This window comes from Bos taurus, unplaced genomic scaffold, assembly GCF_002263795.3.
Source record: "Bos taurus isolate L1 Dominette 01449 registration number 42190680 breed Hereford unplaced genomic scaffold, ARS-UCD2.0 Leftover_ScbfJmS_2406, whole genome shotgun sequence".
Taxonomy (NCBI): Eukaryota; Metazoa; Chordata; class Mammalia; order Artiodactyla; family Bovidae; genus Bos; species Bos taurus.
The window spans coordinates 1-13,564 of NW_020191479.1; the positions used below are offsets into that span (position 1 = coordinate 1).

At 47.7% G+C, this 13,564-nt stretch overlaps 1 pseudogene; it reads right to left on the reverse strand.

The window, feature by feature from the left end:
• Nucleotides 1-218: 218 nt before the first annotated feature.
• Nucleotides 219-13,425, reverse strand: LOC112445676 (small ribosomal subunit protein uS2-like; annotated as a pseudogene).
• Nucleotides 13,426-13,564: the final 139 nt, after the last annotated feature.

Genomic DNA, 13,564 nt, shown 5'->3' on the forward strand with positions numbered 1-13,564 from the left:
GAAGAGGCACACAGGACCAGAAGAAAGACAAGGAGTTACGACACAGCCCGAGGGAGTCAGAGGAAAATCAGCAGAGCAGATGGTTTTCAAGCCAAGGCCTCAGAGGCATGCAGTTCAGCAGCCAGGAATCCAGAGCCGGGGCCAGTGGTGGGTGCAACAGAGAATAAGTTCCCCCAGAAAGGCAGCTGTGAAGGCAGAGGATTCATCTCAACTCCTACATGATGTCAAAGACAGTGTGGACAGCGGGGTGGACGCAGCGGGTGAGGGCTGGCAGAGGAAGGGGGCAGGGGAGAGAGGGTGAAAGGCATTTAGAGCCTGGCCTGGGATGCCATTATCCTTCCTGGGAAGTGGGAGCCACTCAGTGCTGTGAGTAGAGAACGCACATGTTCAGAACTGCAATTAACGCAGATCAGTTATCACAGAGAGAAAGCGAACAGGAGGGCGGAGAGGCTGCAGTCAGAGGGTGGTCAGGAGCCCAGCAAGAGCGCTGGTGAGAGGAGCCTAGACTGAACTCAGGAGGTGGAGCTGGAGGGAGGAAGCCCGTCAGAGCAGGGGGAGGAGAAGGACAGGGGATGGTAGGAACATGGAGAGCAGCTCCTGTGGAGGCTGAGGATCCTCGTTGTTTGGTGATGAAGGGAAGCTCAGAGAAGTCAGTCCCTGAAGGAGGAAACCTGAATCCTCATCCCTGTCCAGATGTTTGTTTGCCTACAGATGTTAGAAGGGTAAGAACCAAACAAAACTCAGGATAAGATGTGTTTCTTGTGTGAATTCTTAAAAAAAAAAAAAATCCTCTATCAATCACAATGTTTAAGTTGGAATCTAATTCACACATCATAAAATTTACTCTGTAAAATGTGCAGCTCAGTGATTCATCATCTGTGTCAAAGCTGTGCCGCTATCACCGCTATCCAAGTCAGAGCACTTCATCTCCTCACGGAGAAAGCCACTACCCACCAAACAGGCACTTCCCCTTCTGCCTTCCCCCAGCTTTTGGCAATTGTCTGTGTGCTATTTGACCCTAGTGATTTGCCTATTCTGCATATTTAAGTACATGGATTTGTACAACTGTGGCCAACATGCTGGTTTCTTACACTTGGTGCTATGTCTTGGAGACTCATCTATGGCTTAGCACATGATTCATTCCTCTGTTTGACTTGAAATTTTCCTTTCTAGGCCATTATAATACACACACACACGAGTTCTTTTCTTTTTAATTGTGAAAAACTCACAGCATATAAAATTACCATTGTCAGTCAGCCCACGTCACTAGGAACCGTCTTTGTGCAGGGAGGCTCTTTGCCTCACTGACCATGAGCCACCAGTGAGCACAGAGTAACCAGCCCTGCCATGACAACCCTTCTTGGGACACTCCGTGCCACCCACCCGACCAGGACTCCATGCAGGCCTCCCCACGGTGGCCTAAGAAGAGAACTACATGGCAGGTGGGGGCAGAGGTGCCAAAGGAGAGAGACCAGGAGAGAGGAGAGCAGAGGCGGGTGGAGGAGCCACCCACGCTGAGCTCCTGTCTCAGTTGCATGCCCGCCAGACCAGCCCTGCTCAACTTCTGGGATCAGAAATGGTCAGATGGCTGAGGGAGGTGTGACCACAGATGTCAGCAGCTTCAGCCAGACACCTGACAGTCTGCAGTGCAAACCTGCCAGGCCCAGCTCCACTCCCCGGGCCAGCTTCAGAGCCCCAGAGTCCCAGCCTCATGTGGGGGGCTTCCCAGCCCCATCCTCCAGAGCTCCACATCCCAGCTCTCAGGAGAGTCCTCTAATCTCCCAGGAGGTCATGTCTACTTCTGGTGTATGACAAATGGCATTAGGCTGGGACCAGTTGGAAGTGGCCAGAGTGAAATCCAGTTTCTCTGTATCTCCTCTGCCCTGGAAGTGCCCACTCTGTCCTACTCGCTCATGCCTGTTTTGTCCAGGTGTTCCCTGAACACAGCCAGGCTGCAGGGAGGGGTTTCAGGGCACAGCAAGAGCTGCAGCATCTCACGGTGAGCAGGGCTGGCCACCAACTCACATCCCACTCTGGGAGAGCATCACTGTGGGTCAGAAACTGACCCTCTGAAGGCACAGGTGACTGCTCCTGGATCACACAGGTCCCCAGAACTTAGGTTTGTCTTGTGACTTCTATAGCTGGCTCTAAAGGTCAGGCCATCTAGCAAGGAGACATCTGGACCCTGGTAATCACAGTCAGGTTGGTTAAGTACAAAGCGGGTGGGGCCGGGCAGTGAGGACAGGGTGGGGGCCACCTGCCTCTTCTGTTTCACACACCCACCCACCCCCAACCCCCTCTCCTCCCCCCCCACCCCCGGCCCCACATTTCCCTGACCTTCTCCTCCTCAGCATGCTACCCACGTATTGGGCTTTCTTGGCCCAGACACAACAGAAGTGATCATTAAAGTACTCAGTATTCAGTGGAATAGTCACGAAGTGACTTCAAGTGTAAAAAGAAATAAAATTGAAAATAAAATCCACCCAGACTGTTAACGTTTTGGATGAGGTTAGTGTCAGAGAAGATCCTTGGGCTCCTGGTAAAGGTCCCCCTGAAACTCTGGCTCTGGAAGGAGGGAGAAAAGATGACCTTTGGTGAATGTGACCTAAGCCTGGTTTGTGTTTGACCAGCTCATTGATTTGATTATTGGTCATCTTCACATTTTCTGAGCCCTGTTCTGCATCTGTTCCAGGTCCTCACAGGGCTCACAAGCTGGAGAGCTCATCGCAGTGTGCTTAAAGACTTGAGGGGTCCTGGGTGAGGCAGAAAATGGTGCGGGCAGAGCATGGGATCAAGACAGGCATCCTGGACCTGGTGAGGTCTGAGCCGGGTCTCCAAGGGTGAGTTCGGCAGGGCCTGGCTCTGAGCAGGACTCAAATACATGATGAATGACTAAATGAATGAAAATGGAAATCTTCCCAAAAAAAGAGCAAGACTGTCAGATTTTCTGTAACTGAGTCCAAGCTTGTACTGCTCACCTCATGACAGGCCAATAAATTGAGAGATGAGTCCTTGGGGCAAGGAACAGTGACTTTATTCAGAAACCCAGGACTCTTGTCTCAGGACCCATCTTGCCTGAGTTAGAATTCAGGCTTCCTTTATATTAATTCTCAAAGGTGGTGGGGGAGGAAAGTCAAATATTTCCTCATTCTGATCAGGCTCCAGACGGGACGTGTTAATGTCTGCCTCCCTGCCGTGATTCACAGGAGAGTCTGGTCAGGAAGTTTCCTGTGAATTAAACAAAGTTATTATTTTAGCTTGGTGCTCATTACCTGGGATGCAGGGCTCCCAGAGATGGGACTTTATGTACAAGCTTATAGCAACATTCCTTTAGTGGTTAACTCCTAATAGGTAGGATACAAAGGGTCCTTCTCTATGACGCTTTCAGGCCAAAGCTTGGAACTTCAGGGCACCCGAGGACAGCAGGAGAGGCCCCGCACGGTGCCCATTCCACCCCTCACAGCTGTCTTGCTGACTAAGCAGCCTGTGTCTTGACTCCCGGGGGGCACCTGTTTGCCCTCTTCTCTCGGACAGTGCTGGTTGTAAGATCTAGATTGGGCTGAGGCAGAAAAGGAGAGATGACTTCAACGGAAGTAGGTGACCTTTATTCAGGCAAGGAGGGTCGGCAGTCGGCCAGCAACCCGGCTGAGCCTGAGAGGGATCAGGGAGGCTTCATATTTAAAGGGAGGTTTGTAGAAGCGATAAGGGAAACGCTAGTCAGGCAGGATGTTTTAGGTATTCTTTAGTTGAGATGGCATTTGTAGTTGGGCAGGGAGTGTTAAATCCTCTGGACAAGGGGTGATAAGTCCCAGGTAGATGCAACCAGCGTGGAGCATCAGGGCAGGACCTAAAGTTTGGTTTTGTTTTCCCAAAGTTAGATGACTCAGCAAGGGCCTCTGAGACTGCTGTTTCCTTTTCTAGGCCCAAAGCCTCTTTCACTCGTCAGAAGCAACACTCACCTGTGCCCCTCCCTGATCAGGCACAAGCAAACCAGCTGCCCTCACCTGAAAGGGTGTTAGTCTCTCAATCATGTCCCTGTGACCCCATGGACTGTAGCACACGAGGCTCCTTTGTCCATGGGATTTTCCAGGTAAGAATACTGGAGTGGGTTGTCATTTCCTTCTCCAGGGGATCTTCTTGACTCAGAGATGGAACCCAGGTCTCCTACATTACAGGTGTATTCTTTACCATCTGAGCCACCAGGGACATGCATAAGAAACTGTTACCTCTCAAAACTGGGGTCAGAAGGTTGGGTGTGTGATTCAGGCTCTACAAGGCATTTCACATTCTCCTAGTATCTCCTCTTGTCTCCCTATGAAGCTCTTACATCTCAGGACACCTCTAACCAATACCCTCTTTTGATGGGAGCTAGTGCTCAGTGGTTAATATTTTCAGCCCAGAGAGACACAGCCTGTGCTTTAGACCATGGCAAACCCTCCCAGCTAGCCCCAGTCCATGAAAATCTCTCCTGTTCCTCAGATCCCATGGCCAACAGGCAGTCCCTGAGTCTGTTCAGCAGACAAGCTCCCACAGTGTCCAGGGCTGAGGCTTCTCCCACCCCCGTGCCCCCTCGGCCCTGCACAATGAGCCCGCACTCCTGGGAATGGAGGGTCCCCTGTGCGCTTCTTCTGGGGCTGCTGCTGGGCCTTCTTCCTCCTTCAACCAGAGCAGGGAGCTGGCTCGGGCAGGCCCGTGATTAAGGGGAGGAGGGGACGAGCGGTCAGTCCCTCCACCTCCTGTGGGCCCAGCCCTGTGGGAGGAGGTGCTGGGGGCTGAGAGTGGGCTTGGCCTGCTCAGCGGTCAGGACTCGGGGCGCATTTCAGGGAGGCTGAACCTACTGGGGAATGGTGACAATGTTGATGGTGACAAGCTGTTTCCATCTCTGTACGAGCTGGTCCAGTTCACCAAATTCTCTCAAAACTAGCACCGGTATATAAACACTCTTCCTCTGGCAACAGGGGGTGGGCTGAGTGTTTTCCAGGAAACTCCTCACTAACCTCTGGGAAAGATTCTGACAGAGTCTCTGATGATGCAACAAATGTCCGCTTTGGTTAGGAATCAACAAGGACTCCCTGTGTGGCACATGGATGTCAATGCTATGTAGCAGCCTCGATGGGAGGGGAGTGTGGGGGAGAAAGGACGCATGTGTGTGTTTGGGTGAACTGTTCCCCTTGGTGTCACTTGAAACTGTCACAACACTGTTTGTAAATGGCCTACACCCCAAATACAAAGCAAAAGTTAAAAAAGAGAACATGTGACCGAACACAAAGAGAAGACACTGGATGATTTGAACATTGGCTTCAAAAGTGCATTTTGTCAATACAGAAAACTACAGTATTTTAAAATTCTAGTTTATGATTTAGAGTCTATGATATTTAGGTGACTGATCAATTGTTTAATACAGGCACTGATAAGAATACAGGCTAAAGGCTAACCAGTTTTAATATAAATTTCACACTACAGTCTAAAGCCAGGGCACATATGTCTATTTATCTGTCTCCCTCATTCCAACTCCCTCTCTCTATAGTTTTAAGATTTGTATCACCAGTGAGCTCGCTCCAGCTCTCCTGCAACACACACCCTTCATTCTGTGGGAGAAGTGATAACACTCGTTTACACTAGTGTAAGTGAGGAGGTGACACATGGTGACAGAAAGAAGGAGACTGGAGGGGGCTTGGCCCGGCCTAGGCCTGGGGGCTTTGCCCAGATCCTCGCTCCCTCTCTCACTGCTGACCATAACAGGGGCCTGGAGAAGCCTGTGAGGAGCCCTGGCCAAGAACCTTCATGCACGTCCAGCCATTTACATCGTGAGCATGGAGTTTTCTCAAAGATCTTCAAATTTCTGTTTTTTTCTGACTTCTTTAGTCTTCATTAGTCTTCTCACCAGGGGTGTCGTTAACTAAATCAGCCTATATATTATTAATATTAACATATATCATTGATATATAAATATTATATTAAAATAACAATAGTACATAACATTTTATATTTATTTACATTATATATGCATATACTTATGATGATGCTGTGAAAGTGCTGCCCTCAATATGCCAGTAAATTTGGAAAACTCGGCAGTGGCCACAGGACTTGAAAAGGTCAGTTTTCATTCCAATCCCAAAGAAAGGCAATGCCAGAGAATGCTCAAACGACCACACAGTTCCACTCATCTCACATGATAGTAACGTAATGCTCAAAATTCTCCAAGCCAGGCTTCAGCAATATGTGAACTGTGAACTTCCTGATGCTCAAGCTGGTTTTAGAAAAGGCAGAGGAACCAGAGATCAAATTGCCAACATCCGCTGGATCATGGAAAAAGCAAGAGAGTTCCAGAAAAACATCTATTTCTGCTTTATTTACTATGCCAAAGCCTTTGACTGTGTGGATCACAATAAACTGTGGAAAATTCTGAAACAGATGGGAATAGCAGACCACCTGATCTGCTCTTGAGAAATTTGTATGCAAGTCAGGAAGAAACAGTTAGAACTGGACATGGAACAACAGACTGGTTTGAAATAGGAAAAGGAGTACATCAAGACTGTATATTGTCACCCTGTTTATTTAACTTATATGCAGAGTACATCATGAGAAATGCTGGACTGGAAGAAACACAAGCTGAAATCAAGATTGCTGGGAGAAATATCAATAACCTCAGATATGCAGATGACACCACCCTTATGACAGAAAGTGAAGAGGAACTAAAAAGCCTCTTTATGAAAGTGAAAGTGGAGAATGAAAAAGTTGGCTTAAAGCTCAACATTCAGAAAACGAAGATCATGGCATCCAGTCCCATCACTTCATGGGAAATAGATAGGGAAACAGTGGAAACAGTGTCAGACTTTATTTTTCTGGGCTCCAAAATCACTGCAGATGGTGACTGCAGACATGAAATTAAAAGACGCTTACTCCTTGGAAGGAAAGTTATGACCAACCTAGATAGCATATTCAAAAGCAGAGACATTCCTTTGCCAACAAAGGTCTGTCTAGTCAACGCTATGGTTTTTCCTGTGGTCATGTATGGATGTGAGAGTTGGACTGTGAAGAAGGCTGAGCGCCGAAGAATTGATGCTTTTAAACTGTGGTGTTGGAGAAGACTCTTGAGAGTCCCTTGGACTGCAAGGAGATCCAACCGGTCCATTCTGAAGGAGATCAGCCCTGGGATTTCTTTGGAAGGAATGATGCTAAAGCTGAAACTCCAGTACTTTGGCCACCTCATTGGAAGAGTTGACTCATTGGAGAATTGACTCATTGGAAAAGACTCTGATGCTGGGAGGGTTTGGGGGCAGGAGGAGAAGGGGACGACAGAGGATGAGATGGCTGGATGGCATCACTGACTTGATGGACATGCGTCTGCATTAGCTCCGGGAGTTGGTGATGGACAGGGAGGCCTGGCGTGCACAGCCAGGGAGTCATGGGGTCGCAAAGAGTTGGACACGACTGAGCGACTGAACTGAACTGACTGATGTTATAGTAAATTAAATTAATAAATATAAATAAACTAGCATAGCAATATGAGTATATATTACTCCTCAGAGGCAGACCTTTGCCTTTTATGCAGTCAACTCTGCCTGCTGATCATATTTTGTTTGCCAGAAAAAAATGAAGACTGAGGCCAGAATGAAAAGTGAGGGGAAGGTAGGCAGAGAAGACCCAACCTGAAATTACAGGGGAGGCATAATTGAATCACTCAAGTGAAACAAGAAGTGTGTTCCCGAGATCAGCCTGAAGCTCACATTCTTAGTGAGGGGAGCAGATTCGACCCCGCACCCAGCCCATGGGCACCTTCTGGGGTGGGGTGAGTGGGAGGGAGCTTCCTCCAGGTGTCTCTCCTTCTGGGGTGGGGTGATCGGGAGGGAGCCTCCTCTGGATGTCTCTCCACTGCCTCCTCCAGCTGACCTGCTCCTCCTCCCCAGGCTCTGCTGCGACCTGTGTGCTTTGCCTCCAGGAGGCCCGTTTCCTGCCCTCCACTGTTCCCCGCCTACCATCTCTCTTTCCTTGATTCTCTCGGCTGCCACCAGCCAGCCTGGAGACACAGGCATCACAAGACCATCCCCTGCGGCCCGTGAGCTGTCCTCGCCGCGCCCTCCTCCTTTAGAGCTGGGTTAACGGGGTGCCTGGTGTTCATCACTGAGACTTTCCTTGCTCATAGTTTCTCCATTCCTGATGGTGGGATGCGCAGGGCAACTAAAGACATTTCTGAATTTCCCTGAATGTGCATGCTAGATGAACCTAGTTTGCTTATATCAGAATCATTTTGTTCTAAAAAAATATTTTTATATTCCTATTTAAAACCACTGGAAAACCTCCAAACAGGAAATGGTGACACCTCAAAGTCATACTGTTACATGACTAAGGCAAGTTGTAAAACAACACACATTATTTGTCTAACTGAACTAAAAATGAACCTATATTATCTGTGTAAATAAATATATATTTGAAAATGTTTTTTAAAAAGCTGGAGCAATATATACAAGTGAACCACAGATACTTTGATAAGGATGAAAGAGAAATTCTACTTTTACTCTAAATTATCGAGTTTTTTTGTGTACTTTTAACTCAGGAGGAACTTGAACAAGAGTGTATATTGTTTGTATTTAAATAAATACTTTACATACGATTGTACCGAACCAGCTTATCATTAAAAACCGGACCAATGTATTTCAGAGTCAAACAAATGATAAGCTGCGTAGAAGAGCATGAATATCTGCTGAAGGGCTAGAGACAGAAAGAGCACATGAGCAGCACAAACAGTGAAATGCTGGCTGCACGCTGCTGTCCCCTCCAGTCACTGGGACATTTCCTGAACACTGGCTGGGTTTAAGGCAGCCTGGAAGTCAGTCACCTGTCCAAGGCAAGTCTGAATTGATGCCAGGCCCATAGTAAAGACAATTTTTATTTAGCAGCTCTCAGAGGTAGAAAATGTTATTCTCTAAACTTATTTTGGCCTGTTCTATAATGGATTGTTCCATTAAAAACAAAACACTCAAACCAACATTAAAAACCACCCTTTTGGTGTACCTGAAAGCTTTTGCCATTTTAGAGCTTTCTCTTTTGCTGTCATCTCTTAAACATGTAAAATAAATACAGTCAAGTCCCCTCAGGAGGGGCCACTCAGGGAGCTCTGGGTCTCAGTCGTTCCTAGGAATAAAAGTGGCAAAGAGCAGTTTTGCTCCAGAACTCTAAAGGCATTTTGGTGTGGGATAATCGGGACCCGTGGAAAGCACATGATAGCCTGATACTGGTTCTTACATCTGCCACAGCTCAGTGATTTTCAATATCTTACTTTCTGTAACAAAAGATTGAGAATGCTCAGGAGAGAGCATAAATATAACTACATACTCGTTATAAATAGCATATAAGTAGAAAGTATAGTCAGATGTGAGTCTAACTTACCTTAATATCCTAGTTCCTGTGGCTCTCAGTCCATAAGGCTCAGACTACATTCCTCGGGCACCTCTAAAGATTGGACAGTAGGTGGCGCTTTCAACCTGTTTGAAACAGTTCACGGGCTTTGGCTTGTATACTTGCTTTTTAACTGTTTTACCACCATTGCACAGAAAACAGAGTAATTTGGTACGTAAGTGTATGAAGTCCAGATCAATGTCATGGGAGCAATTCCAGAAGAACACAAAGCCATATAACTGATCTGTAGGAAGCATTTACAAATATCCACAGAAAAGACTTTACCTCTACGTAGATCCAAACTGAAAACAGAAAGTGAAAGTCACTCAGTCCTGTCGGACTCTTTGGGATCCCTTAGACTGTAGCCCGCCAGGCTCCTCTGCCCATGGAATTCTCCAGGCAAGAACACTGGAGTGAGTTTCCATTCTCTTCTCTAGGGAACCGTCCCAACCCAAATTATCCAGTAATAAAACGCTTTTAGGGTTTGTGTCACAGATGCTCTTTGCTACTTTGATTCCTGGTAATGACAGAATCTCAGGCTGACCTGGGACCCGCCCTAAAGTAGTTTGTGTCCTGTGACCCTGGTCAGACACATAGACTTTAGTTCGGTTTTGTTGTGTGGGGACAATTTGACCTAGCTACTCACAAGCGAAAAGCAAACTGCTAGACCTTAAAATGTTCCAGTAGAGTACAGTCAGGTGCTCTTGATTCTAGGTACTTCAAAGGATGCTTTTAAGCCTTGTCAGCCAGCAGCTTCTCTTGATTCTGAAAGCTGGGTTTACTAGGGACTGGCAGCAGTGGAAGTGTGATGAAATCACTGCAGCGGTGCTGTGCTTCAAAGCACAGAATCTGTACAGACCAGGAACAAAGATAAAATATTCTGAAGGGGTGAATCCAGGGCATTTACTCTTATCTGAACAAAAGCTTGTGCACAGATGCATTTTATGCATCACTTCAGGGAGGCCACAGGCTCCCTGGGCTCTCCAAATCCCTCAGGTTAAGAGCTTCTGGCCCAGGAGTGAAAGAAAGTAAAAGCCAGCCCTTCCATCTTCCCCATTCCGACCTCTGGTCCCATGAGAGGGACGGTGAATGCTCAGCGCTGTCCCAGCCGCAGGGCTGCCAGAGGAGTTACAGGAGCAGACCTGCCCAATGGTGCCGCTGCTTGCTGCCTGCTGCCGGGCCTTGTGAGAAGGCCCCAAGGAGATCTAGGAAAAGCAAAGGGGAGTCCAACTCAGCAGAGCAGCCCCGAAGCACAGGGAGTTAAAGAAACAGGAAGCACGAGTCAGGTCAAGGAAGGACCCCTTTCTGATGGCTGCGCTGATAACGAGTGTGGCTGAAGGGTCCTGCTCCCTCCGCATGGGTCTCTGAGTCTGCAGGCACTTCCGGTTTGCCTCACCATGAGCGGCGGCTGCTGGTCAGAAGGCAGATCTTTTCTACCATCAATAAACTGTCTTTTCCCCGCTGTCAGCCCTGCAATCTGGCACTATATGCTCCTTGTTCCATTGGAGCTAACACTTCTGTAAAAGGAGATCTAACTGTCAAGAGTTCAAAATTCCAGAGGTCTGTGGAGTCCCGCCACCAATTTACTCCCCAGAGTTGTGTTTGAATCAGGTAAAAACGCTCATTACAGGCTTAGGATTGAGGATACTAAAGTGAGAACATGAATGAATTTAGAACGTTTGGAAAGTCTGATTTTAAAAGTATTTGTTTATCTTTAAAGTCCAATAAGAAAATTTTACTCTTGCTTATTTTGTCTGAGGAATAAACATGGAAAGATACTGAAAAAAAAAAAAGCTACGAAATTTGAGGCTTTGAAGAAGGGAATTAAAAGGGAATAGGTCTCATGAAGAGTAACTCCTTTCAAATGGAGAAGCTGAGAGGAGAAAGAAATTGATTTAAGAAAAGATCTTACTATTAGAACTGAGGCCATCTGCCATTTAGTCAAATTTGCTTTTCTGCATGCAGGGTCACCTTATACAGACTCGTACAGACACACAATACAGCTACCATCTCCACTGATACGCAGAGGGGTGCCCTGGCCACGGCTTCAGACCACCTTGTGGGCACTCAGGATGCTCAGCACTCTGTCCTGTGTGTCTCTGGGAAGTGACTCCTAGGAGGTCCATCCACTGAGCCGAGTTCCACTCTGTTTTCAAACAGCCCTTTAAATCCCTGAGGCCAGCACCCCTCTCTCTCATCACATAAAATGTCCCCCCGTGTGTCACTTCTCCTCATCAACATGGCTGCTGCTTTTATAATCAGTCTTCAGATATGGTCACCTGATTCTATTATTTTTTTTATGCTGAAGTCAGTCAAGTGTCTTATATCTTACTAGCATATTAATATGTCAGATTCAGAGAAATAATTCAAGGATGAAGCCAACTGATTATCCTCCTATCCATATGAAGTATAAATATAATCTCTGGAAGTTGGTGAAGGACAGGGAAGCCTGGTGTGCTGCAGTCCATGGGGTCGCAAAGAGTTGGACATGACTAAGTGACTGAACAATGATAAAATATTATCTCAATTGATAATGAATGTACAGTGCATAGGGGAAAGTGGGAGAAAAGCGTTTTAAAAATTGGATCAAGCTTATCTAGTAAAATTAGCAGTTGCAAATATTGTTTGAGGGAAGAACATAATGAATTATGAAATTTTCCTCTTATGTGAAAGGAAAAAAGCAAAAGTCACAGAACATTCTCATGAGTAGACACATTTATTTATTTAGAAACTGCTTATTTTCTGTGAACCAATTTCCATTTTAAGAGTTTGTGGGTTTCCGTAATGGCTCATGGTAAAGAATCCTGCCAATGCAGGAGACATGAGTTCAATCCCTGGTCCAGGAAGATCCCATGTGCCTTCAGAGGAACTAAGGCCATGAACCACAACCATCGAGCCTGTGCTCCACAGCCTGGGGGCCACAGCTCCTGAGCCCACGCTCTGCCACCACTGAAGCCTGGGGGCCCTGGGGCCCACGCTCCATAAGAAGAGAAGCCGCTGCAACCAGAAGGTCAGGCACCACAAGCAGAGAGTGCACCCTGCTCACTGCAACCAGAGCAAACCTGTGCAGCAGCAAGGACCCAGCACAGCCCCCACCCAAGAAAAGAGCCTGTGAAAGAACAGCTGAAGCCCACGCAGTGCTGTGCCTACCCATCCAGTGGCCTGAGCAGTGGGCACTGCAGGCCAGCCTTCAGGGGAAACTGCGGAGTAGGCAGCGAGCTCGCCTGCCCGCCTGTGGACTAGACAGCACGTCAGATCCAGTAGCGTTGCACTCAGCTGCTGAAGTGACCCATTCACGGTGAAGTCCTCCTTGGTCAGAGCTTGCTCAGCTGCCACCTGCTCTTCCCTTTTAATCTCTTCAGAATCTGCAGACGTAGAGATCAGGCACGACCTCCCAAGAGTGTTCACGCGGAAAGGATTGCCGCGCTATGGCAGAACTTCCAGGGTGAGCATCCGCCGAGTCAGACCCACGGACTGAGCTCCCTGGTTGCCGGGAATGGGTGGGTCTCCAGAGTGCAGAGGAGAGTCCGTGTCACACAGACCGATGGTAAGAAGTTCACATACATGCCTCTGGGAGAGGCCGGCGGTCAGCCCAGGGATCGTAACTACCAGGAGTCTTAGCTCCTGGAAAGCTGCCTGGGTCTGGTTGGTGGAGGCTCCAGGAGCGAAGCGGCAGCAAACTGCAGCTCAGCTCGCTGGCGAGGGTTCCTGGAGGACGCAGCAGGGACAGTAGCTGGGTTTTCAGTGGCAACGATGGCATGAGCTGCCTACAGAAGCTTCTCCCAGGTTTCTCTTCGGATTCCTAGTGTAGACGCCGCCACTTTTCCTTCTGTAGATGTACTGCTCCGTTGGGAAGTAAAGGTTGGTGCCACCTAAGAGGGCCCCTGCTGCAAGGAACGTGATGACGTCGTCCTTCATTTGCCGGACAGCAAGGACCCAGGATAGTGTAAAAGATTCACTTCCCGTTATGACAAGAATCCAGACAGTGCCGATATGGACCACTGTCTGGGGTAGCGTGGGAAAAGCCTGAGAAGATGTTTTAGAGAAGCCAGATAATCTTTCTGATAAAACAAACTTGACTTTCATTCAGTTGTAGAAATAAAGCTGTGAGTTTTGTTCTTTAGAGGTTTAAAATTTTTTGTAACGTCTTGGCATTTCTGAGAAA